Consider the following 26,921-nt stretch of genomic DNA (forward strand, 5'->3'; position numbering starts at 1 on the left):
ATGTTTTTCAGTTTATAGGGAACATTGCAACTTCTGAGTTTCGCCCTTGCAGAAAAGGCTTTAATTTGTTTAACATTTACGGAAGCGATTCACCCCATTGAACATTTACCATTTAACTGGTCCTTACGATTGTTAATATTTCCATCATTCACCACAGAGAAAAACACTGTGGGTCAAAAAGCGTTTGCATTACAGGTGAGGAGAAATGAACAATACAATAGAGTACAAAAAGTACAATAAAGTAATGCCAGGTTTCTTTACTCTAGAATGAAATGAGAAAGGGAAGGGGAAAAAAACATCAAATCAGCTCTTTTACACTAACAGAATATTTGTTGCATGCAGCAACAAAACATTGGATATATAGGTAGGACCAGAAATCCCTTCCCTGAGAAATCCATAACTGGTTAAAAGTTACACTTTTCTAGTTTAGCTCTTTACACTTGTTTTTTTACTGTGAAATGCCAGGCGGGTGAAGTGACCTACAGCTAACAATGGTTTTGCACTTTTTAAAAAAACCTTGAAAATAAAAAGGAACCTCATTCTTTGATAATCTAGCCTGAACTGCAAATTTTAATGGTGCCAAAGCTGAAAAATAGGGGATATTTACTTCTAAAGAAAGCAGAAAAGGAACTTTAGATGCCAAGAGATGTTCAGAAACAAAATCCACAGTTGCCAGCAAATGGCTGGGTCTGCAAACAAAAAAGAAGAAAGGGAAGACAGATGAGACCTCCATACCTTTTGTCAAATCAAAGAGGTTGGAAAAAATATTTGTTAAAACACAGGCTGTAAATGAAGAATAATCAAATGCTAAGGACGAATCATGTTTTACTTCACACCTGACACTGTATGACACTATACCTTTTTTTTTCTTGTAGTTAGAGAGATTTTAAGAAGAGGTGTCACTTGAAAGTTGAAGTGTTATCAGTCTGTCTGGGAAACGTCTGTTTGAAGGAATTGTGCTGCCTCTAAATTTTTGTCTGTTGCTGTCATCAGTTGAAGTCTCGTATCTCATCTCGAAGAATTACAAGCCAGCAGAATTATTGAACCTAGCGTGAAAGGAAGATGGGAAAATGTTCACTGTGCAATCCATCATTTGCCTTTTTTAGAAATGTTTAGATGTGAAGACTTACTATCTTGTACAGGGGAGTACTGCTGAAAATATCAATGTATATTCTAAATCCCGGAAAAGGGAAAAGTGTGGGGGATCACATGTCTCCGAGAGAGAGGCTTGGGCACAATGACCTTTCACCTTGAAACTGCAGTTTAAACTGTAGCTTACATCTAGTTCATTTAAAATGAAGACTTTTCTATAGCTCGCTTGGATATCAATTCTGCTGCCTACCCCTAGCTTACCAGCACCTCAGCTGGTTATATCTCACAACAAGCTTGGTACAGAGGAAGGAACAGCAGGAAACCTCCACTGCAGGGAAGAGGTAACATTTGCAAGTCAGTGTGAGAAAACTCATAAATTGCATAATATCAACTTCATAAATAATCTGATACTTCTGAAGATCTCTATGTCCTCTGAGAAATGCCAAATTCCCTGTTATAAATACATCCAGTGGGTTCCCAGATCTTTATTTCAAGACCCCTAACACATTTCCACTGACTGTTTGAGCCCTTTTATGAATATCATATGTGTAGCTTGCTGTAAACCAACTACTTATCTGAACATTTTTTGGAGGCGACTTAAAAAGAGCTTCAGAAGAATTATGAATTGCTGATTAAAAGCACAACAAACTAACTTTAAAACTCAGAATTTACCTATGGTAACATCCATGGAAAGTTAATGTTTGCCAGGCATGAGAATAGCATTCGGCAGGGACCACCTATTCCAAGACCAGAGAAAAGCAGGTACATTCATTTACGCCCCCATAGCACTTCACATTTCAAAGTCTTCTGCAAACATTAACTAATTAATCCTCATGTACTCTTGCCAAATACACTATTGTATTATAAACTGACCTAATGTAACCTTAAATGTTAAACAAAGCAACAGTCTGCAGAAATGATTAAGGAAAACTACTCAACCAGGGAGCTGGGAGGTGCCCAACTCATTGTTTGTTTCACAAACATTTAATAATTTTCAAGATATTAGCCAAATTGATCACTGGTTGGTGTACTAGGGCACTGCAGTTATACCAGAGGTGAGGCTGGCTCACTTAATAGCATTTATCATCCCTGAAGAACTCTGCAGTCTCTTTGTTAGTGTTTACAGGTTTAAAGGATTATAGAGCCCTTTAGATTTCAAAACAACAGAAGATCCTGGAGGATTTTATTTTAAACTGCTGTTTATTTCCTAAAACATGAATTAATACAATTTTTAGATATGAAATATGCAGTGCTAAATACTCCAGTGCTAAAGTAGCATAATCTTAAAAGTAAGATTTAACAATGGAAACACTATGATTAATCTTTGTCTCTCTCTTGTTCAAACTGCCTTTGAGGAGTAGAACAGGAGTCATCTCTGATCTTTAAAAGCAAGATATTCTCTTGCACTCTGCAGCATACTAATTTTATGAATACCATATTTTACTGAAGATTGATGAAGCAAAATGAATAGCCACAACTCAAAGATTATCAAAAGGTTATTATGAAGTACAAGCCTCAGTTTAAGAGAATGAACACTATCATTTTTTATCTTGCTGAATAACAATTATTAAAAATGCCTACAACTACACAGCTGTAAATTCAATATACTCAGTAATTTAGAAACACCTCATTTACTGTCAACAGGTTAAAAATATGACAAAAGAAATTACACAAATGCATCTTTATTTTCTTTCCTGTAGAGTTTTCCCGTGTTTTGAATTTAATAGCGCAAACAGCAATTAGGCTATATACTGTCAATATTTCAAGGTTTCTGTGTTCATATCTCACCAAATTAATGAACTGGTCCAACAATTAGCAATCCATGTTTAAGTTCCAGATAGATTATTTTGCTAGTTTTTCTATAGCATGTTATTGCGGGGGGGGGGGGGGGATGGAATAATCTATAAATATACTCAAAATTGTTCAAAAATACAGACTCAAAAGCTATAACTGCCTCATCCTGAACATTTTAGGAACCTTTATGGTCTTCTGGAAATTTAAACACATTATATTATACACATATTACAACTAATCCACTGCTTCAGCAATTTTTTCAAATCTAGACTTATAATTAAAGGTTTTGGAAGGGTTTTTTTCCTTTTTTTATGTTATGGTATGGCTGAGGACGGTTACAATGAGTACTACACCCTCCACACCTTTGGTATTGTGTGCACCATTGTATCAACATGACTCATACAAAAGCTCCTCCCGAGTAGCAACATGCCTCTTCCAACATAATAGATAAATGAGTAATAAAAATTAAAATAACAACTACAGCAAGTACTGCAATTGGTACAGTTCAATAAATAAGAGAACAGTACGCTCTGATAAAAGTATTGTTGATATGAGGGCAGGGGCCTTTATGACAGTATAGAGGTATAACATGAATGAGCTGGCTGAGCTTTATACAGGCTGATGCCATTAATCGAAATCATTCTGTGATTTTTGCAACAGTAGCGTAATGGGATCAATGGTTTCCAGATTTATAACTTCAGAAAAAATATCGTTGATCTTGGCTATCAACTTCCATCCAGTTTGTTTAATGCTACTGCTTATAAATAATAACTTTGTCTGAAGAGATAATAAGGCTGATATTCTGACAGACAGAATTTCCCTTTTGTTTTCTAGACGTTTTTCAAAAGGTGTTTTTAGTCTCAGATACTACCCAGCCCAGGACTGCCACAGCACATGAGACACTACTCTTAAAGAGAAGCTCTAACCGTAGTAGTGCTGATTTTTACTGGTTCACCTACAGAAAGGCCTCCCTCACTTGCTCAGATTTCTTGGTGTATTTTGGTTTGCTGCATCTGCCTCCCCTTCTACATAAAAATTATTTTCTTTGAAGAGGCTTGCTGCCTGAAAAATCTACAGAAGGAGCGCTAATAAAACATAAGTCACAGACAGAAAGCCTGAGCGGTCAACTGCCCCTGAGTAAGGGCATGCATGTTATGCATACTTGAGACAGATGTCCTGTTTGTGCACATCTGGATCTGTGTTGAGAGCTTCTTCTTCTGCCTGCTTCTAACTTTGTATAAAAGCCAGGCAACAAAACAAGAGAGGTGCACAAACTGTATGTTCCTGACCAATCTGTATGTACTCACTACATCTTCACTATAAGTAATTAGCATTACTTATGAGTAATTAGTGTCATTTATTAATTACTGTTAAATGCGGTAGGGTCCTAAAACCTGGAGCAAATACAGAGGAATAATCTCAAATCAAAATAAGAGAACACTGTGGAACAAATAGGTGGGGGAACAAAGGTGACAATAATCCGTTAGCTGTTTTATATTGTTATATCACAGAAATTGTTGTGAGATCCTCAAGTTCTTGATATTGTCTCACCTCCACTCTTCCCCACTCCTCATTTACTTAGACCTCAGATATAAAGGTTTTAAATATGCCAAAGAGTCACTGACATCCCAGGGTAACTGGGATCATGAAGGAAAGCAGTCAGAGAGCTGTAAAAGGATGTAGTGCACTGAAGCTAGTGGAGACAAGATAGTGAAAGCTAGTCAAGAAAGAAGATCATGTTAGAGAAACAGATATCAGGTACTGAAATAAAAGCAACAAGAGTGCTAGGATGTGGAGGAAGTGAGGGAATATAATCAGCAGACAGGAAAGATGTCTGGAATTTTTCTTTTGCATTATTTTAAATATCAACCTAAAAGGATATTGTGCAGTTGCTCATGTGTTTGTAATTCATTGTCTACTACTTGTGTTTTAACATGAGGGGTCAGGAATCAGTCTCTTGCACTTCCTTCTTGACCCTGTCTGCATCTTTGGGCACATCACTTCACATGCCTTCCTTTCCTTGTAAGAGATACATTATAACAGCATTATGCTGCTTTTGGATTTAGGACTATTAATTCACACTGCAGAACTAATAACTACTGAACATGCAGCCAGCACGTTCAAGGTTACTTCAATGTGAAGTGCTCACTTAGCATCTCAGTTGAACTCTGTCAAGAAACAAGGGGAAAAGGCTCCCTCTGCACAAACCAAAAAGCTGGAGACAGGTCTGTTCATGCAGGGATGCCTCTGCAATCTTCCAGTTCAGAAGGAGAGCGTGTCACTACTTTTCACAAGGCCGTCCCCAGGAAAAAAAATAAAGCTCTCTGTATACGTGGTAAAGAAGATGCTGTTCTAAAATTTCTCTAACTCTTCTTAATTCAGTATGCATAGACCCATGATAAGCACTGAACATGCAGACGCATTTCTAAATAGATAATTATCACCCTAAAAAGATGAGTAAATTCAGGGGTTTTTACAACTGGTTACATAACTATTCTATTGCCACTGCACAATCCCTCTTCATGTGCTGCCGAAATATTAACACTGTCCTGCTATGTAATCAATAGGCTTAGAGTGAACCATCTTCTCCAATATGCATTTTGTAAGTCACTACTGACACTTTACATCAATGCTCACTCATGTGGTGCATAATCCCCCACCTCCCAAAATTTTAAACATTAAGAAGGACATGAAAATTGGAGAACAATTCTAGATGCCTTCACACAAGAGGCTGTATTGCAGGGGCACTTAGCTCATAACAACCCAGGAAAACACTGGAGGATGAAACAGGCATCAAGAAAATGTGGTTTTCATAATACATATAAGAGATACACAAGCCCATTCACGACTGACAGATTTTGCTCTATAAATCCAGTATGGGTGGCAGTGGGTGAAAATCAATAGCTGACTAACATTTTGGAGTGGCTTGCTGCATTATAGACTACTGCATTTGGTCTAGGTGGCAATGTCTTGCTAGCGGGGGGGTGCATGGGTGGCCTCTGTGAGATGAGGCAGGGGATGCCCCATGCTGGACACAGCCAGTTCCAGGCAGCTCCAGTGGACCCACTGCGGGGGACAGCCAAGCACCTCTGCCAAGTGGCACCTCTAGGAAAATGCATTTAAGAAAAATCAAACTACTGCACAGCGGGGTGGGCGGAGGTGGGGAAGGAGGAAAATGTAAAATAACCCCGCAGACACCAAAGTTTGTGAAGGAAGAGGGTGAGGAGGTGCCTCAGGTGCTGGAGCACAAATTCCCCTGCAGCCTGTGGCGAAGACCATGGTGAAACAGGCATGTCCCTGCAGCCTGTGGAGAAGACCACACTAGAGCAGACACTCAATACTGCAGCTCATGGAGGACCCCACTCCAGTGCAAGTGGGTATTTCATGAAGGAACAGCTGCCTATGGAGAGGACTGACACAGAGGGAAAGCATAAGGAGGAAGGAGCGGCCAAGAGGATCTGTCATGGACTGACTGCAACCCTCCATTCCCCATCCCCCTGCGCTGGTGGGCAGGGGAAGGTAATCAGGAATGAGTAGTGAAGTTGAGCCTGGGAAAAAGAAGGGAGGATGTGGGGGGGTGGGGGGAAAAGGTGTTTCATTTTGTCTTTATTTCTCACCATCCAACTCTATTTTTAATTGGCCATAAATGAAATTAATCTTCCCAAGTCAAATCTGTTTTGCCCATGACAGTAATTGGTAAGTGATTGCACTGCCTTTATCTTGATCCACAAGCCTTTTTCATCTTACCTTCTCCCTTTGTCCTGTTGAGTCAAAGGAGCGACAGAGTGGCTGGGTGGGTGGCTGACAGCTGGCCAAGTTCAACGCACCACACTTACTATTGCATTTCTGTGGTGACTTGAAGATGTGTACAAATAGCCCATGTATGAGGCACACTGGGATGGATTCATAGTACATTACAAAAAACGTAGAAAGAGGGGAAGATATTTTGGGATCATTTCTGGGATTGCTGAAACCAAGCAATACAGAAGGGTGCAAAAGACAATCTGAAAGAAAAACTTTCCGTTTTCATATCAGAAAACTTCACAAAATGAGGAAAAGATACCTTTGATACATATTAGAACAAAAACGAACCATTATGCAATTATTAAAATCTTGATCATCACTAGCTTCCTGGAACCCTCAACACCTACGCCAATTAAACAAAAAGAGAACACAAAATAAATATAACTGAGAACAGTCTTTCAGCTCCTGATTATGGTGTTGTATATAGAATCAATAAGACTACCAAAGACTGGGTCATCACATCTCATCAGCCACCCACCATACCAGGAGAGCAAGGCAAATAATCATATTTACATTTGACACAGTTGCTGCCTTTCCCATCTACACTGCTTAAATTCATTTATCTCTTGCCTTCTGATCAACTTTCTGCTCTCAAATCCCTTCTCTTTCTGAAAAGTATCACAATTCCCTTCTAAAATATCAGCAAAAATTAAGTGTAGAAAATCATATATCTCTGCAGCATGTTACTTCATTTCTGTCAACAAGATATGTTTCAGATATCCAGAGTTGGAAGGTGACAGAAGAACACTCTGGCCCTATCCTAGACTGCAGCAGAGAAGAAACAGCAGCTCGTTAAAGTGGGTTCAACTCTTGAAAGCCAAAAGTCAGCAAAAGCCTTCCCCAGCATACTGTGGATGTGAAGTGACTTAGGTGATTGGAGTGAAATCACAGAGATTTCTCCCATCTTCATACAGGGATTTCCTCCTCCTCTTTCTTAACGGTTCCTTAAACGCTCTTATTGGCACTGCATCGAACTAGCTGGATTTGTGGCTGAGGAACCACGAGTGCAGGAGCACTTCTAAGGCTCAGATGCTGCTGGGGAATCCCCCTGGTGAAAAGCCCTGCATCAGGATGTTCCACCTGTGTAGGGGAATAGACAGGGATCGGCGACCGGAAGATCACGGGATGTGACGGAAAGATAGACTCCTCCCCATAGGAGTGGCAGGAACAGGAAGCGCAAGAGCTATATAAGCGTGTGACGCAGCTAAATAAATGGACATTTTGTATCCATCATATTGATGTCTGTGCATCACTGTCCCCAGGGTGGGTAGAGCCCTGTGTCCCGGAGATATGCGGCCCAAGGTAAGTTCTCCCGTAGAAGCGTACAGCTACACACCTGTCAGTACAGGACTGCTCTGTGCTGTGGGGGCCAGATACTAGAGGTACAATTCACACATTCTCTATCACCTGTTGTACAAAACATATTTTTAAACCTTTTTTCAACCTGCTACATTATGTCAGATGGGCTCTGAAAAGATCAGAAAAAATGCCATTCTAGGCATGGTACGTCCAAAAAAAGCTATCTGAATTTTTGGAGGAGTGGAGGAAAGGTACAGTGTGCCCCAGCTTTTCTAAAGGTGGCAAAATTACATTGCACAGCTAGCCAGTGTGCAGTCAAATGAAACCTGCTCATACCAAAAGATTGAGCTGGAACTTAACACAGGATGGGAAAGGATGCATCCATGCTTCAGGACCGATTTGACAGTTACATTATACGTACATAAAGCATTTGAGACCAGTTTTTAAGATTGTATTCGTGACAGAAAGTTGTGTGTGGAAATGAAGACTTGCAAGTCCATTCATCACAAGTTTTGGGCCACAGTCTAAAGTGAAAAATGGCTAGCTGACAGTTGGCTATTGTAGAGATGCTCCTTTCCCAAACTGGAATGTCTTGTTACCAGTGTAATGGAATCTTTTTTCCAAGTATTTTGGGTTTACCATGTTTTCTGTAGTTTAAGAAATTTACAAAACACATTTTGGACTCCTTAAACTAAAACAATTAAAAAACCCCAACCCTAAAATTAAATCTTCAAACCCTTAAATTAAAACTTCATCTGGGCCTAGTCTCTTTTTTCATATTCTCTTAACAGACCATTTTAAATCTGAACCAACCCTTTGGTGATGTTCTCTAAAGCAATCTTCTTTTCCTGTCCTCTCCTCCAACCCTCAAAAAAAGAAGGAATTATATATATACACACATGCATGTGTATATAAACATATATCTCAATAAGCATTTATAGCTGTGACAAATTTATTCTTACTGTCAATTTAATACATCTGTTTTCCATTTGAATTTGATATACAGCCTGGTGTTTTCTATTAGATCATATAAACAAGTGTTTGATTTAAAACAGGGTTATTTTTCTTCACTGAGATTGAGAGCAGCAATAAACATCACTCTTTCTGGGAATACAAATGAGGTGGTAATTCCATTAAATGTAACGATTAAAATAAGAAAAAAATCATTAAAGAATAAAAAAAATTGACCACAGGCCTGTTTTGTCTACTGATCTTCTGGACAGAAATCGTTCTTGCATGACTGACTTCTCCAATGGATTACACCAAAATGAGACATACTTCAATTTCCAAGCGTACATGCTTGGAAATACCAGTCAGCCTGCTGTTAGCAGTACCGGTGTGAAGCCCAAAGCAAGAGCTAGGTAGGCACCTCACTATAGAGTGAAGTTCCCTTTCTGTTCTAGATATTTTAATCACTTCTTAGAAAGACAAGAAAGATAAAAAGAAAGCACTTTCCTTTTAACTAAGCACATATTTTTGTTTTTGTAAAACAGGACAACGGCAAGTCTGCAGATGTAGCTTGGAAACTTTAAAACCTTAAAGGATTTGAGTGAGAGCATGTCATCTGACAGAGAGGGATTAGGGCCATAATCAAACTTTAATGGAAAAAAAAAACCACCCTCAGAGGAGTAGTATATTCTTAAAAGGGAATAAGCTCATCTCAGAGAGGGATAGTTCGTTGTCAGCATACCTTTAGAAAAATGCAACGCAAATGTACGTTCTGGCCAACAGGCCCCTTGTTATCCTGTCCTAGTAGCTGGCCCATGCAGGGAGAGTGGGCTGATGGCCGGCACTACCACAGCAACCAGCACTGCAAAAGGAAGAACACCTAAGCAAACCAGATTTTGGAGTGTGAATTATGGTCTGGCTCAACAAACTGCACCAAAGAAAACTATTTAGTCATGTGCGTGGAAGGAATGTATCAGATAGTTTCTGCTGTTTTGCCTTATATCAAAATTGGAAATTATTTTACAGTGACTGTGATGCCCTACCGATCTAATCATGGAATCACAGAATCGTTTAGGTTCAAAAAGACCTTTGAGATCGTCAAGTCCAACCATTAACCTAGCATGCCAAGTCCACCAGTGAACCATATCCCTAAGCACCACTCTACACTTTTTTTTTAACACCTCCGGGGACGACGACTCAACCACTTCCCTGGGCAGCCTGTTCCAGCACTTGACAACCCTTTCAGTGAAGAAATTTTCCCTCATACCCAATCTAAACCTCCCCGGTGCAACTTGAGGCCCTTTCTTCTCATCCTATCACTTGTTACTTGGGGGAAGAGACCGACAGCCACCTTGCTACAACCTCCTTTCCGGCAGCAGCAGAGAGTGATAAGGTCTCCCCTCAGCCACCTTTTCTCCAGGCTAAACAACCCCAGCTCCTTCAGCTGCTCCTCATAAGACTTGATCTCCAGACCCTTCACCAGCTTCATTACTCTCCTTTGGACACGCTCCAGCAACTCTATGACTTTCTTGTACTGAAGAGCCCAAAACTGAACACACTATTCCAGGTGCGGCCCCACCAGTGCTGAGTACACGGGCACGATCACTTCGCTACTCCTGCTGGCCACACTGTTCCTGACACAAGCCAGGATGCTGTTGGCCTTCTTGGCCACGTGGGCACACTGCTGGCTCATGTTCAACCGACTGTCAACCAGCACCCCCAGGTCCTTTGCCACTGGGCAGCTTTTTCCAGCCACTCTTCACCAGGCCTGTAGTGTTGCAAGAGGTTTTCGTGACCCAAGTGCAGGACCTGGCACTGAGCCTTGTTGAACCTCATACAGTTGGCTTTGGCCCACTGATCCAGCCTGTCCAGGTCCCTCTGTAGAGCCTTCCTACCTTCAAGCAGATCAACACTCCTGCCCAGCTTGGTGTCACCTGCAAACTTAATGAGGGTGCGCTCTATCCCCTCGTCCAGATCATTGATAAAGATATTAAACAAGACTGGCCCCAACACTGAGCCCTGGTGAACACCGCTTGTGACCAATCACCAACTGGATTTAACTCTGTTCACCATTACTATTTGGGCCTGGCCATCCAGCCCATTTTTTACCCAGCAAAGAATATATCCATACAAGCCATGAGCAGCCAGTTTCTCCAGGAGAATGCTGTGGAAATGGTGTCAAAGACCTTACTGAAGTCAAGGTAGACAACACCCAAAGCCTTTCACTCATCCACTAACGTGGGTCACCTTGTGAGAGGAGGAGATCAGGTTAGTCAGCAGCTCCTGCGTTTCATAAACCCCTGCTGACTGGGCACGACCACCTGATTGTCCTGTACATGCTGCGTGATGGCACTCAAGATGCTCTGTAACCGTCCCTGGCTCTGAAGTCAGGCCGACTAGCCTATAGTTCCCTGGATCCTCCTTCCAGCCCTTCGGCGTAACATTTGGTAACCTCTCTTGCTAATCAGGCTCTAAACAATTAAACTGAACTTCATGTACATTCAACCCAGGCAGTGAATCATTTGGATATATATGGTGGTGGAATTAAACTGAGACTCAACCTGTTAGGCTGAATGCTTTGACACCACCTGTGTCAGGACTAGATCTGCTGAGCTGCAGTGATTTACAAAAGCACTACTGCTGATGGTAGTAGATCATTTGTGATACATAGGGTGAAGGAACAAGGGGGAAAAAGGAAATAGGGAATAAAAATAGAGACAAGTAAAATATGGATAAGCTAGAACTAGTGAAATTCAAATGGAGAAAAGATTATCTACCTGTATTTTAGTATATCATAGTCTAATATCAGTATCTGAAGAAATGTGGCTTCCATTAGAATTATCCAGTAAGAAATAAAGGCAAAAATGAGGTTTACAACCTAGCATTATTAGGGTTGGTTGTTTTCCCCTATTCTTCAAGAGAAGAGAATATACAAAGGAATAATAATAACATTAGAATCAAAGCAATTTATAGGAACTTGCAGTCACTTAGCTAAGCTTATCCTAGTGAGTGGCCAATGAGTTAGAAATAAGACTTAAAAGATCTTGAAGGTTGGAGAAAACCAGGAATTTTGCCACTGTGTCTAGATACAGATTAGTGGGGTTTATATGACTCTACAAAGCATCTTTGAATAGACTAAGTTTTTGTTTACACAAGAAATGACCAAAAACAACACATACACTGAAGCAGTCTGCACTGGAGCAGGCATCAGGACAGATCTTTTGCAATGAAAATGAAGCAGAGGAGCTATGAGAATTGCACAGAGCTTACTGGCCTCAGCTCTCTGCCTGTCAGCCTAGTCCTTGGCATTGGGGTCCAAGTAACCATCTGCAGAGAGAGGCTGGGAAAAATTCTCATCAGTTCTTAGATCCAGGAGGAAAATGCAAGAGCTTACAAACCCTGGTATGTATTTTACAGCACTCCCAAAGCACATGAATAGCATTTTCTTCTAGTGAAGAATTCAAACAAGATAGAAATGGATATAATGCAAAATGAACATTTACCCCCTCTACTGTTTTGGGTTTTTCTTAAAGCTTCATCTTTTCACACCTAATGTTCAGACTATTTTATTTCCTGATGCAGCAGCTAAGATGTGGAAATCAAAATTTTCGCTCAGTACATCACATCGGACTTTCAGTCACTAGTGTAGTACTGCAAAGGTTTCAGCTTATATGATTAAGTACTTTTCTTTTTTTAAGGAGTAGTTTAGCTTGATGAAGTTAATCTAGCTCACCACAATAAATTATAACCAGTATTTTTGTTAAACTGAATGTTTTCCATAATAAAGCTAAACTAACAAAATAAAACCCCGGTAAATGGGATTTTTGTTTCTAGGAAAAGATAGTACAGCATATGAAATATACCCAAACCAAGTGGCTGTACTTTGGCATACTCTTCGGGATTTTATCTGGGATTGCCAAGGCATTTTTACATGCTCTGCTAGGAGAAAAACACCTTTTCAGAATTGTGCTGGGTTTGAGCCCCATGAAACCAGCTCATGGGGCTATATTTGGCCTTGCCTTACACTGCAAGGGTCTGCCCAGTACCATTACATGAGACAAATCCAGAGAAATAGGCTTGGTTTTCAATTTTATTGTTGCTGGGGTCAGGATAGAGATGGAGAAAAAAAGCATAATTATCAATTAGAACAGCCTTACACACATTTCCTGTGCCACACTATGATAAGAACTGTTGCTCCATAGAGCTGATGTGTATTGAGAGAGTCATGCTTTTATCTGGACTATTTTATATCTCCTCTGCCATCCATTGTAGCAGCAAAATGGACCCTGATAGGATGGATGTAGAAAAAACGAAGGCTGCATTGATTCAAGCAAAGACAATTTGCTTGCTGAATCATTACTATTACTGGTATTACAGGACAGAAAAGCTGGTGAAGTGCCAAACTGCTGAACCCTTAAGACTAAGAGTTAGAAAAATAAAAAAATACTGTTTACTTATGAACTTGGTATTTTGACTGTGGAACATACTGGGAGAGAAACATGGAACTCCATACACTCATGCTTCACAGAGTGAAACACGTTAAGGGAAGTCACATTTTCCCTGGCTACAATGTTTGAAAAACCTTGAAGCATGCAACAAAAGTACTTCCCGTATTCCCAGTGCATATATGTCTGATATATCAACACAAGTAATTGTTTTGTTATCCTGAAGGGATAACTATGAATACATATACAATATACATAATTTATAAACACATTAATACAAAGATAGCAAGACAAGACAATGGAATGATACACATACTTCTAACAGGTCAGTAGCGGGAACAATTCACTTCCACATTACCCTTGAGCTATAGGATGTTGGCATTTTGCACATTTATTCTTTATGGTCAGGTGAGACAGATGCGCAAACTGTAAAGCTTCCAGTTAAGGAAATGAAGGTCATGTAATATCATGAGTTGTATTTATTGAGCCATCATCAAGACATTCTCTATATGACAGCGATTAGAAAAAAAAATGTTAATTTTAACACTGGAGTTGTTTTATGGTACATTGTGCATTGCGTTGCACCATTCCGTCATCAAATAGCAAAGAAATCTTAGCACCAAAACGCTAAGACTTTCATGCATTTTGAATATAGCAATTTCTCATATTTTAAGGAAGAATGGCAAATAGTAAAGGTTAGTATAACCTGTCCAATACTATTTAAATTGTGGTTGAAAATCTTGCATCCCACATTTTTTAGCATAAAAAAATAAATTAGAAGTTTTAGGAAATCTGAAAAGGAAAACTCGCACTTATCAAGGTGATGACATATAAAGTTCACATGCTTGTTTTGCAAACCTGCAAAACTGATCTTTTGAAGTCTGAATGTGCCTAATGAAAAGCTACGCCACTGCTGCCGAAATGGACAAGTTTTGTAAGTAACCTTTTGAACAGATACATCTGTTTGCTGGAGATCTTCATATACACATACACATTTTGTGATAAACCAGAAGTATTTTACAAGAAAATTCACCAAGTGAATTGCTGATGGGTGCCACATTCACTCAGAAATTGATCTGGATATTACAAACAAATGGCACCAAGAAATAAACGGCATTCAGCACCAGGAAGTGCATCTAGAGCATAGTCAAAATTTACCAAAGAAAAAGGAATTAACTGTAAGGAAATAGACTTCTGGAAGCAAAGTTGGTTTACTTCTTTGTTATGAACAATGAAAATGTCTTAGATGCACTCCTGGGCTTTTCTTCTTAAGTCTCCTCAGTGCTTCCAAAGACAGAAATGAGTTGATTGAGAAAGCAGCAGAAATTACAGTGGATGGTTGAGAAGTCTCTTTCAGGACTTGCAAATTTATTTAATATTTCTACTAATAAGTCTAAAATTGTTGTGTAAACTAACTTAATATTTAATCCTACTCATAAATCTGGTCTGCACAAAAGGTACTTTTTTTTTAGATCACTCCAAACATAAAAAGCCTACCTACTTTAGTGGGGAAAAAAAAATTATGCATTTAGTTCCTTTTCTTCTAACTAGTCCAGCATCTGCTGTGGAGGCTGGATTTTATTTCTGCTTGTTCATCAGGAACAGAATTGGCCACCAGGGATCTGATCTTTCAAACATGTTTAAAGTTAAACACATGAACAGTTCCACTGGCTTCAGCGGGACTACTCATATCCCAAAAGCTAAGCACGTGCACAAATCCCTATCATCTTACACTTGTGCAAAACCAACACAAGATCTCTGTGTGGGTTTGCTCCCAGCTGATGACGCTTTCAATGAAGGAGAAAAGTATGGTTAATTAGGTTGGGTGAAAATTTAGCATGGCAGTAGCACAACTGAGACCTGAACTAGAATTGTGTATTATACTATTATACAGAATACAGAAACCTATTTATTTAGATCTCTGCAGAGGACATCACTGTGTGGTGTAGGGATACACAGAGACTGACCCGTTCATTACATGGCAGAGATGAGAGTTACACTGCTTTGACCTATACAGCACAGCAACAAGTCCAGATAGGTTAAATTCCAAAACCTGTTGAAGGTAGAGGTCCTTGCATTAAATATGACTCCAAAGCAGACTATCAGCTTCAGTTTGGGAATCAGCTCTCAATGCATCACTCAGGCAACAATTTATAGCATTCCTTAGATAATCTGTATCATTCAAGAAAAAGTACAAATTATGACATGCAAAGATGATGAAATTAGATGCCTCACACAAATCCACAGGCAGGTAAGTTTAGAAGGAAAACCAGACAGATGACTGATGGAAAAGTAAAGCCTAGCAGACAATTTTGGACCCTTGCAGTAAATTTCTACAGCTAAACCCATCAAAGGGAAAAAAGTTAGAAGTGATTAGAAGAACACCAAATTAAGCTGGTAGTGTTACAAGAAAAATAAAGACAGTGAGCAGATCTGTCTCCAACCAATGCTGGTTACATTATTTCACAATTTGTCCAATGTAATTACAGTTTTCAGGACAGACCTAGAGGTAAACACACTTATGTTTGAAGCAAGGAGGATTTAGAACCAAAAGACTTAAATTGACCTGAGGCTGGAAATGAAAAACACAAAAGACTAACAAGAGCCTATATAAAATAACGACAGCAGGAACAGGATAGAAATAAATCTCCCACCAACAATAACACAAAAGAGAAATAAAAGACAGATTTCAAGACTGGCTCACTCACACAGGCCACAGTGAAATAGCAGTAAAGGCAGTGTGCTAGTAACCTCTGATCCTGGCAAATCCCATGCTCACACAGCAATGAAAATTGTTAAATGGAAAGATGTAGCAACGTTTGTGGAGCTCGGTGGAAGAATGCACCTGCCTGCAGGGAATGGCCTGGAGGTTGATCTGCACAGACATAGTCCCCTGTATAAATAACAAACTCGCCTGTACACACACAACATTCTCCTATGTTTCTGTCCAAACAGGTACGAAATGTGGCTTCAGGTGTAGGAATCACTTCATACTCTGATTCTAATGTTTTCATGGTCCTAAAGAACCCTGTGTTTTTCACTCTGATTAACAGGGAGGCAATAAAGATGGCTGGTTGCATATGATTTTTCATTATCATTATATATTCTTTGGGAGAAGCAGTAATTTTTCCACCTTATAAAATTTTTCATACTTTAACAATTTCTCCCAAAACACAGCAAGATGAAGTCAAGTCCTTTCATTTTAGGAGGGGTTAAAAATAAAGACCAAACTAAAAATCTAGTGGTATTTGTTGGCACATTTGGATTTTGTTTCTCTTATAGACAAATGGGAACCTCTCTAGGTAACTTGATGTTCTAAGGTGTCTAACTCTGACCAGAAGGCCTATTATAAACCATCTCAAAATAAATAAATTCAGATGAGAGTATACAGATTGAAATAGAAAAGAATTGTCAACAAATAAGAGACCACCTACAACTAAAGAGCATTGTAGTCTCTTGAACAGCAACCTATATTTTTCTATGAACTAGAACTATAAAAATAGGGCTGTTTCAGCACATCTTTAAAGACTGAAACTTTCGGATATTTTGGTTCCAGATCTGCTTCTCAGGTTTGCATTAGTACTGTCTGTCATATTCAAACAGATGCTCACAAAAAACATCCAAAGATGAAGCAAACAGCATATTTGGGTTTAAACTGCTTGTGAGAATACAGTGCAACATAACGTAGGTGGAAAATATTCAACAACTCTGCAAATGATGCTGACAGAAGACAGATGCCTGAAGACAGGATTCTATGTACTGATATATATGTAGGGTAAATATTTTCTTAGCACATTATATTCATAAATATGTGTGTGAGATAAATGCTTACCCCATATACCACACATTCAAATCTAATCGGAAGACTAATTAAACAAATAGCCTAGTGATCCACCAGCGCATTTTGCAGGTACCATCGAGCCCCAGGCCGCGACCACACTGCTGGGTGTCCCTGCCGACTGCCCCCAGCAGCCGCAGCTGCTGCCCCCCCCCCCGAAACCTCTGCTGTGCCGGGAAGGGAGGCGTTTTGGGGGCGGCCGCTGCCGCGGGGGCCTCCAGCAACTGCGGCTTTACGCGAAAGGCTCAAAAGAGGGCGGCAAAGATTTGTCACCCTGAGGAAGCACTTGCTCTGTTTTCTTGAAGGCCAGCGATTTAAGCCATGCAGGGGCTCCCTCTGCTGTTCTTCTTGTTTTCAGAACTATAAAAGGGAAAAAAAAACCAGCTCCTTTGCCATCTACCTTTGCGGAGGAGGAGGGCAGAGAGACTTTTGACATGCTTCCAGTGTACCACAAATTCGCTTTTCGGCTTCTCTGTGCTAACTCGGTCTGTTGGAGTCAGCATTAGACCTCTGAATAAGAGAGAATTATTTGAGACAAAGATATGGTATTTATAAACAAGTATTTACATAGCAGATGTCTTCTCTGGACTGTGAAAAAAAATAAAATAACGGCTATACTAAAAGAGGTTAAAAGGAGATCTTCAGCAAAAATGGCAGCTAGCTGCTATTCTACGTGAGATGGTCATTTAAAATACGTCTGATTCTTACAGGTTTTACTGTGAATGACACTTGGGCAGCTTGATGCACGAAACTTTAAAAAAAAGTGTTCTACAATCAGTGCTAATTGTGAAACCTCTCTGGGTGCTCATTTCACACCTCCACATCTCACGCTGAAAAAACATAACAAATAAAATTTCTTCTACTTTTCTAGTAATGGAAAAAACACCACCACCACAGCGGCAGCAGCACTGCCCCAAAATAACTAAAGCTTTCTCCTTATTTCTGTTTAAAGGTGTTTACGCGACCATCTAATACAGCTTTCTAAAACTTTTTTTCTTTCCTATGTATTATTATTCTTAATGTTTCAGATAAATTGGGTGGGAAACATTTGCATGCAAAAACATCAATCTAGAATCTATATACCTCTTCAGTCATAAGGGAATTATCTAAGGTTAAGTCCAAAGACTTCTCTACATTCATTATAAGGAGACACAAAGCACTGTGAAAAAAAAGTGTTAACGTAAAGAGAGGATCAGGACTTCCTTTTTTCACTTAAGAAGCTGGATAGAAAAGTACAAGATCTTTGTAATTTCAACAAATTTCTTTCAGTGGCCACTAGGCAAAATGAAGGGGGGGGGGGGGGGGGGAAGTAGAAATAGATTCGGACCATTTTCAACACCCCTTCAAGTAGGTGAAAACTTACCCTACATTAAGCAAAAAGTATTAATTTCCCCTTTAAGTATAAAGCTTTTCCAGAAGCCACAGTAAAAAAAAATGTGCTGTGCTGTCATTGCAAACTATGGTTTATAGCAACTTTGACTTTCTTTCACAAAAATCACCTGCTTTTTAAAACACAAAAGGACAATACCACCAGCATTTATATTGACAAGAATGTTCCTAAATGCCTTATCAGAGTGATTTAATTTTCCATCTGTCTGCTGGATTTGCTTTGCATAAAGATCTGGACATGTACAAGAATGTGTGTGTTTTCTCTTTCTGCTATACTACTAAGAAAGCAACTCAGGATCACAGAGCAGCCTTTTGCTGTAACTAATCCCTCTGGATTTGGCCTAGCCTTTCAGGCTGTACTTCCTGTCTGAACCCGCCTATGAGCTCTGAAAGCAGAATGAAAAATTCCCAAAAATTCGGCAAAAAGCCATTTAAAAATAAACCCAAACATTTGCTAGGCAGGTTGAACTTCAAAGACTCTAAAAAAAAAAAACCAAAACAAAAACCCAAAACAAAATGAAAAACAAGCCAACAGTGCAGAATCCTAGTTATTCGTTGCCTTCGTCATACAGTGTAAGGGTCTTTTCTAGGATCAGGTTTGAGCCCTTAACAGTGGGAAACCCCAACCTCTTTACAGCGTTGGGAAGAAACTGAAGGGTTTGTAACATCAGAGCTAAAACAACTTCACTGAAGCAAGTCTGGGGGTTTAATCATTTTTTCCTTATGAGCAAGAGTTGATTTAGAAATCCATAAAATAAACAAAAAAAATTTTTTATTTCTCATTTAAAATAATCAGTAAGTTACTTCAAAATTATGATTCATCACAGTATCTATTTAAATACAGAAGTAGTGACCAACAGATTTGAGTACCACATTTAGTAAGAACACACTTAAGGACAGGTCAAAATCTAGGACCCAAATGACCATCTCTTACGCACAATAAGGAACTTCACGCTTGCAAATTTCAACTGATTCAGAGGTCACATCATCCATACACAGGGGCAGGAGTGTAAGGAAGGATGTGTGAACCTGTACCTCTATCTTGTCCCCTATTTTACCTTCATACTGTGACAAATGCACATCTTCAAGGTGATCAGCAGACTATTACCTCTGCCGGTCACATGCTGTGTTTGGGTAAGTAGGCCTCGCATAGAAACGATCACATGAATGTCACTTCGTGAGCACTCCCACAAAGCACCCTCTTATGACAGGGAGACCAGCAGATCTCGCTCTTCCTCTGAACTTATGATGTAGTTATGCACACTGATCTGTCAACCCCTGCCACAACATGGATCACTTCCTACCCCCAATAAAGCCAATACAGAAAGCAGCACAGTGCCTCAGAAGTCATTAATGTCCATGGGATGTCAATGTAAGCTTTTACAACAGAATGCCTATTACTAACCTGCTCTTCTCTCCCACTACAGAAAGACAACACGACAGTAGGATTTTGACCAGACCGTACATTTCCACGTGAAACTGGTAATAAGTTGTACATGCTCCCTTTATACCAATATATGGTGTGTCAACAATAAAGGTGGGGTTTTTTTGTTTGAGAATTTTTTTGGTTGGTTGGTTTGGGATTTGTTTGTTTGTTTTTTAAATAGTATGCCAAGACACACTTGCTTCCTAATGGGGCATTTGAAGCCCAGGACATTCTATTTAGCTCCCATGGCAGTATAGTTCTTCCTTCATTATTCTTTGGAAAAAGCAGATGTAAGTTTTCTTGAACTTTTTTGGTTTTCATTATAAGAAGGAAAACATTCTTGCCATGTTCTGGAGTTTTTTAAGCTTACAGAAGTGTTTATAAATAGAATGGCTTTAATTTTGATTGCATTTTCATAAGAACAGGGAACATGCAATATTGCTGCAGGTAATGCAAGAAGGTAGCACAAAAAACAGGCTGGTGAATATGAGCAAATTTGTTCAGCATTCCTTCCTCACAACACAGGAAACACCTATTGCTCATACCACTTTTTGTCATGGACACTGAAGCAGGATTAGAAGAGCATTTAACCAGACTATTTAACCCTCACTGACAGAGGATAGAGCAACCCAGAAAGTTCCCACTCCGTCGCTACATATGCCCTCCAAACCATCTCCCTTCCATGGCACGAAATACACCTAGACATTTCTTACCTTCCCAGTGATTTACTGTTTTGTAGATAAACTTAATCCTCCCTACTGTCTCCAACATCCTTTTTTGCAAAAACTTGGACCCACTACAAATCAGTCATGCAGGAAAGACTGACTAAAAGGAGCATATATTTGCTGTTATAAAGGAAGGTAACAGCTCTACTGCCCCTTACCTTGTCTTCAGAGGGGCAGAAGTTCTCTAGACATTGCATCAGCAGGTCTCTCTCCATACGTTTCTTGTAGTTTTAGGATTAAAGTACTCCTTAGTGAAACAGCTAATGATAATAGCAAAAGAATGTGATACAAATGTATTCTGTCTTGTTGCATAGTATTCATAAATGTGTGTTTTATACCAGTATCTCTTATATACGGGGAATATGAAACAACCGCATTTTTTGCTTTCTCTTTAAAGATAGTGAGACTTCTCAACTTTGCAGAAGTCTTTTTGTCTGATTAAAAAGAAATGGGATGTTTCCTGCAATCACCAAAGGACTGAGGGCTGCCAGAAAGGTTCATTTTGCTTGCATCATCTTACGTTAACAGTTCACCAAGGTATATGCTGGCCAGCACAGCATCTGGAAACTCTGCAGCTGAACTTGAAAGCCAGAGCACACTGGGGCAAAATATTACAAAGCTATTTCCAGTGACACTAAGACAATTAAGATGTCTTCATGTTTTCTTCATGTTTGCTAATACTATCTTTGTCTGGTCTGGTATAATTATTCACTTAACAAGACTTCTTTTTATTAATTTTAAGAAAGGAGATAATGACTTGAGTATTCAATTACTACACCAGACTAAAAAGGAAAAAAAAAATTCCTTAAATAATATCTTTAAAAAAACCCAAAACAACAAAAAAAAATCAATCCACAAAACTCTTTCAAATGTGTTCTTAAACTGGCCCAGAACTTTTTTACTCATGTCTTATCCTTTCTCTGGAAAGTCTTCTGTTTCTCTGAATATGTACAATAAAAATTCTAGACAGAAATTTAATGAGCAGGTAATACATACCTACACAAACATAAGCACATTTTCAGTACTAGAGACATATATATATTCTGTACCATGGGAAGCACACATTCCATGTACTTGCAGTATAGTTGGATAGATGAGCGACTAGTTGAGAGAAGAGTACTAAAGAGGAAAATTATGTCTTGAAATCTGACTGGGTAATTACGTTTGGACTCTGAAAGACACACTGAAGGGGGAATCATCAGCTTTACTAAGTAAACCCCTGGAATAAACACTGGATGTACAGTATTAGTCTGTAACCTAGCAAATCATTGCAATGTAGGACACTGTGTAGATTACAAATGTGCATTAAATTACATATTGTTACAGAGTTTCTTCCCCCCTTAGGATGCACTCAACACTTTCCTCCTTCCTGTCTGACAATATGTTGCCATGCTATAAAAGCCCTAATGCCCATTTCAACGATTAGCTGTACATCAGCATTACTACTTCAAATCCACAAGTTTCACATCAAGCATTAAATGGGATGAATATTGATCTGCTAAAGAGGATTTATTTATTTCTAGCTCTATCCAAAGATCAACTACTAGCAGCTTTTGGTGGATCTGTTGAGCTCTCACAGCACAAAGCTACTGCATACATGACACCGGACTTGACATTTCAGTTCTGGAAGAAAACCAAACAGTAAATTCACTGCAATAATCCTAGATAAATGAGATGATCACTGGAAAAGCTGAGATAGTTAAGTGGTCTATCAGAAAAGTCCAAAGGATGATATTGAACTGTTGCTACATAGTAACTTCTCTCATGACAACATGGCACAAGATCACCATATCAGATGCCAATATCTTTGCCTTAAAAAACAGCACCATGTCTTTGGATTATCTTGGAACACTTCACAATTATGTTCTGAGCTGAAAACTGCATACTCAATATAAGTACAGTCAGATTCCTATCAATATCACAATATTTACCCACTCATTCCCTTTTTGTCCTCTTCAGTCAATAACACACTAAAAACTGTATAATGCATTCAAGAGATACAGATATATGCTTCCATCACCACAGCACAGCTAGTCGGTTTCTCATAATGTTAGAGCTGTTCTTGAAATGGTCTTTTTAGTATATTTCAGTAGGGATCTTCTTCTACCCTTTGGCACTGATAAAGTAGAAAAACATACAAATGGGTTGATGAGGACTGCAAGCAGACTAGAGATGCACTGGTGAGTTGCTTTGCCTTTTACACTCAAATGGCAAGGGCGCAAGAGAATGCTATATTTTCACTAATTTGGACAAGGAGTGTTTGAAATGACGATGTAAGAACCCATTAAATTTTTGCTGTGTCACTCACACAGGAAACTGAAGATCCAGTCAAAACATCGCCTCAGTGCTATGATTTCATCAAGCCGTATCATTCCAGTAGCTAATAATACTGTCCCAGTCATCTGCTAAATGTTTCATTTTTATTTATCTGATTTCTCTTCACCAATTTTCTCTTGTGAAAAGATATTAATTTACAGAACACATGGAAAAGAAACAGAAACAGTGACGTGCAATGGGGATATTTGCTACCGTTAAACATTGCCTCATTTTTGGCATCTTAGAAGATCGCAGTTCTCAAAAAAAAAGAAAAAACCCATAAAAACTCCATCAGAAAAAAAAAAAACAACTATGCAGCACATTATCAAGAACAGATCTGAAAGCTGAAAACCAATGCTTTGTTTTGGTTGCTGGAACTCTGTGAATTCCTAAATGTCCTTGCCACAGGTAGCACTCAGTTTAATTAGTTTTTTGTCTGTAGAACAGTGTCTGCTTTGCCAGGGATCAAGGACTTTGGGCCTGTTCCAAGTGTCAGTGAGAGAGAAACGAATGTGTTTTAACATTAGCCTTGCATTTAGACAAACTCAAATCATCTTCCCCTCTTTTTTTTTTTTTTTTGTTATATGTTCCATTTTATCTCTGTATAAAATAAACCATGCTTCTGAAGACAGTGCTGGTAATATATGCTCAAATGTATTTCAAATGTAGAAGCTTGTATTATTTCTAAAATATCCTAAATAAAATAACTCAGAACACAGGTAATCTGAAATCTTTTCTGGGTGATCTCTGTCTGATTAAATATCATTAACGGGACAACACTGCAGAGCCGCCAGAGTCTTCTATTCCAAGAGACTATTTCATTCTTTTGTGGAAAAAAAAACCAACAAACCCCAAATGAAACAGTATAACCATGAGTAAATAGCGATAGGAGAGTCAGTTATACATTGCCTGAAGCTTTCAGGCTATGCGTATCTGGAACACATGAAACAACACTAAATTCATATCCTGAGAAGCAAGAATCATTTTCCTGTCTTTTGTATTCTCATAACATGGCTCTCCATAAACTGCCTTTTAGGAATGGTGTCTAAATTTACAATATAATTTGGTGAAAAGTTAAGTCACTTAACTCTTTCAATTTTTTTCCACTACTAAAGAAATTTTAAAAAATGGAATGTAATATAAGGAAAACTTATAGAAAAGGATAATGTCTATAAACATTTCTGTAGTTTGTTGGGAGTATCTTTCACAAGGAAACAAAATTAGAAATATTCGCCTAACTCTAGTTTAGTACATAATGCTTTTATCTAAAAATAACTCCTTTCTTCACAAACACTTCATAACAAGTCAGCCCGAAACAGATTGCAATACTTGTGGTTTGAATATAACAGCAAAATTTCAGACACGGTGAAACCCTGCATTTTACCTTTTATCCTCTCCACATCCTTTCGACATCCCTATGGTCATTTTTGCCTCTGCAACTTGCTGTAATATTTTAGTTAAAAAGGCATAACCTCTTTCTTCTTCCTGACCTTCCGCCTACCCTTTGCAGAAAATTCCCAGACTGTTGAAAAATTATAACTTTTAAAATTTTTTTTTTATAGCAAGTTTAAAAATCAACCTTTCCTTTTTCTCTTTTTTCTCTCTCTCTCTATTTATTTACTCATCTTTAGAGCACATCTAATCTGCACATTGAAAACAAACAGCAAAGATGCCATAAAGCAATACTCAGTGTTGAAATAGAGACACTGGTCATCACTGAAATAATCACATACAAGGGCATGACCAAAAGCCAAATTCTCCTGCAGAGCTTCTACCAAGTAATGTGAGAAAGAACTAGCAGTAAGCAAGGCGTAACAGCATAACTTCTTGAAGCAGCATCATCTCTCAAATGTGCCATGTTATCATTAAAATCACAGATACTTTAGCCAGTCATATTGCTACACAAAAGAACATTTTACCACCTATTTAATTAATTCCCGCGTTTCTCTTTTGGCACAAAACACCAGTTTATCTAACTGTATATGTTTATTAGGAACCTTGTGAAAAATCAGTCTGACCCATGTTTCCCCCCTCCCCCCCTAAGTACTCAGGTTTTTAGGAACAATCATAACCCAAACAGGGCTATGTGATGCACTCCATGTAATAAATGCACCACGTGAAACACAGATGAGGATTTTTTTTTTAAGGTATTGTTTTACAAGTCACAAATTCTAACACTACCTAACAAAACTCCTAGCCGCATAAAAAGATGCAATAAACCTCTCTAACAGTAGCTGATTTGTATGCAACATTGACCATAAGGGTAACTCTTCAGTAAACCTGAATCTCATATATAATGCATAGCAGTTAATAAATCATAGTAAAATCAGGTGGCTTAGAGCCAACAATACCCAACTAGTAATGGAAAGGGGGAAAAGATTTATAGGGAGACAGACTCTGTCTGGATTTTGCTTTTAAGAGGCTCACACAGTGCAGTGGGAAGATCTTGCTGTGGTTTCCAAGTGGACACATCTGTGTCATGCTGACTCACTTCATCCTTTCCCCAGCCTTGTCCCCCACTTACCCCAGTTGATGCCTCTTCTCTCCAAAATCTTCCTTTTTGACCTTCTAGCAGTTTCTTGTCTATCTGTTCCCTAGCATGCGAGCTGAAAAGCAGAGATCAAGATGAGATCAGAGTATTGTTCCTGCAATTTCACAAAAACATCCATGCTAGATCTCAAACTTAAAGAGGAATACTTGCCTCTTGAAGCTGGTTCCCCAGCCCTCAAAAAGACATGCTACGAAGTGTCAAACATTTCCCAGCTTCAAAATCTGATTTTATAAAAGGGTACTTCAAGTGTTTATGATGGGAAGCGTTATGATGGGAAGAATGGGGTTTTTTGCTTTAAATATCAAGGGCAAAACTCCTCTCTGTTCTCATTGGAGATCCAGGAGAGCAGTATAATAGAGAAGATTGCTACTGCAGAGATCTGAGAAAATACTCTTTTTTTTTTTTTTAAAGCCTGTCCATGGCAGCCAGAGACCCTTAGCCAGACAAAAGTGTTAGTGCAAGATTAAGATGCAGCACCTCGAAGTTAAGCATACTTGCAGCTTCATCAATAGGGAGTACGATGTTAATTACACATGCATAAAAACTAGTTACACTAAACTAATGCTGAAGTTATTTAGTTTTCACAGGTACCTTCGTGTAGATCATTCACTTTGCCTATGGGGAAAGCCTTTCTCTTTTTGGTTTGGTTATATTCAGTTTATGGTCGTCATTGCTGGGAGCACCCTAGTTCAGGATTTGGCTTGGGAAAATTGCAGCAAAGTTTCTAAATCAAATTAAAACTAAATCTCACTTCCCCACCCTAAAAACTAAATTACAAAACATGTCTATTTATGCCAGTTTTTCCAAACCACTTTTTGTTATCAGAAATATGAGCGTCAGATTGACGCTACTCGACAAAAAGCTTAAAAAAAATCAAAAGCACCCTACAATATGAGAAATCTAACACACAAACAAACCGAGACTAGCTACCAAAATTAAAACGTAATTAACAGAACCTCGAGGCTTCGCCCTTCGCACAGGGGACGAGCCTCTGCCGGGTACTTTTCGGCAGCCCCGCGGCGAGAGACCGCTCCTCGCCGGCCCAGCCCGAGCAAGCCCTTCCCGTGAGAGAGCCCCGCTTCTGCCGCACGGCGGAGGCGGCGGCGGCGCCCACCCCCTGCTCCCGAGGCACTCGGAGGGGACATTTCGGGCGGGGGCGCCGGGGGGGCCCGGGCGACCGTCGGGGCCCGGGCGGTCCTTAGGGCCGCGCGCGCGGGGCGAAGCCGCCTCAGAGCCCGCCGCCTCCGGCGGGGCCTCTCCAGACGGTCGTGCACGGGCGCTCGGGCCGCGCCGC

At 39.4% G+C, this 26,921-nt stretch overlaps 1 long non-coding RNA gene across 1 annotated transcript; it reads right to left on the reverse strand.

Annotated features, from left to right (window-relative positions):
* Window positions 1–866: 866 nt before the first annotated feature.
* Window positions 867–26,921, reverse strand: LOC142056920 (uncharacterized). Its single transcript, XR_012660474.1, has 3 exons — window positions 26,584–26,921; window positions 25,601–25,682; window positions 867–1,046 (listed from the first exon to the last, which is right to left on the reverse strand). It is a non-coding gene; the product is annotated as an uncharacterized LOC142056920 (long non-coding RNA).

The sequence above is a fragment of the Phalacrocorax aristotelis genome, chromosome 4 (assembly GCF_949628215.1).
Source record: "Phalacrocorax aristotelis chromosome 4, bGulAri2.1, whole genome shotgun sequence".
Lineage (NCBI taxonomy): Eukaryota > Metazoa > Chordata > Aves > Suliformes > Phalacrocoracidae > Phalacrocorax > Phalacrocorax aristotelis.